Here is a 1635-nt window from a genome sequence, read left to right as displayed (position 1 = left end):
AATATATTCCTCTATCTGAATCCTTCTCAATCAAGATTACTTGTGTTACTTTTGTTTATTGATAAAAATTGTCTTCATTTCTGATACTCATTTTACTGACACTACTTTCTCCTAGTAATGTGAGTTTCAGACAACTTCCTTCATAATTGGATTCACTAGTGTTCTCTTCCTTCACCTAAAAGAACCTCTGCAAAATGGATGCATCTATGAATTAATATATTCACACACATTTTATTTATACATACTTGATATTATACTGAATGACACAGAACTTTATAGAACTTATTTTATTTCTCTAATATCTCTCTCTTAAAGCTGATTAAGACATTGCCACATACAATGGGCAATACAAGAGGTCATTCAGACCATACATGTTACTTTTAACCATATATGAAGTAAAATAAATGGTCATCCTGACAGGATTATCTGCTTAACTTTTTCAAGGAAAATGTGTATATATTGAGAGAAGGAAACTAAATATAATTTTACTATGAGATAGCATATAGAAAATATGTGTTCTCAGAATTACTCTTTTAGGATATCCAGATATACGTTTTAAAAACTATCAGATTTCCTTTGACATAGGGTGGGGTTCTATGCTCCATTCACCTTTTGGTGGGGTTTTGTCTGGCTTGAACTTGTGCAGGTCATGTGCATGCTGCCACAGTCCCTGGGAGTACATATGGTCATCTTCCCTGTTGTGTCTAGATACGGCTATTTCTTTGGAGCTGTCCACCACCTCTGGCTCTTCATTCTTACAATCCTCTATCCCCTCTTCCACATAGATCTCTGAGCAATGAGAGGATGGATGGGATGGAAAGAGAAAATTAGGTTCTTGTTGTTGCTTCCAATGTAGTGGCATGGGATATATAAACCACACTTTGATACAGACCTCATGCTAAGGAGTAGTTGCCTAATACAAATTGAACTACATGCTTTTTAATGCTTTATTTTCTTTTTGGTTTGCTTTTGGCTTTCTTTTTTGTTATTTCAAGAGAAAGAAAGGACATGGAGTTGGGTGGGTAGGGATGGGACAGAGTTGGGGAGAGTTGGGATTGGGTAAGAATATGATAATATATTACATGAAATTCTTGTAGAATAAATATAACTACATTTTCCTAAGTAACTATAAATGTATGCATGTGTCCTTCTGTTTCATTAGGCTGAAGGACAACTGTAGCATGAATTATTAGAAGGTGTTATTAATAAAAACAAACCCAGTGCCAGTTATTGGGGTGAACGCTGAAAGATCAGAGAAGCAGAACAAACCACAGCTTCCTCACCTCGCTAGTTCCTCAGCTGATCCTGTTTCCTCAAGACTGGAAGCCCCTAAGTCCTCATCCAAATGGATCTCAGTTGAACTGCTGCTCAAAACCCAAAGTTTAATCAGCCAAAAGCTTCTAGTTTCTGGTCCTCATACCTTATATGCCTTTCTGTTTCCTGCCATCACTTCCTGGGATTAAAGGTGTGTGTCACCATGCATGGCTGTTTCCAGTGTGACTTTGAACTCACAGAAATTCAGACAGATCTCTGCCTTGGGAATGCTAGGATTAAAGGTGTGTGTGCCACCATTTTCTGGCCTCTATATCTAGTGGCTGTTCTGTTCTCTGACCCTAGATAAGTTTATTAGGGTGC

This window comes from Peromyscus maniculatus, chromosome 12 (genome assembly GCF_049852395.1).
Source record: "Peromyscus maniculatus bairdii isolate BWxNUB_F1_BW_parent chromosome 12, HU_Pman_BW_mat_3.1, whole genome shotgun sequence".
Lineage (NCBI taxonomy): Eukaryota > Metazoa > Chordata > Mammalia > Rodentia > Cricetidae > Peromyscus > Peromyscus maniculatus.
The sequence above is the reverse complement of the archived record's forward strand: the minus strand, read 5'-3'. Positions refer to the sequence as shown.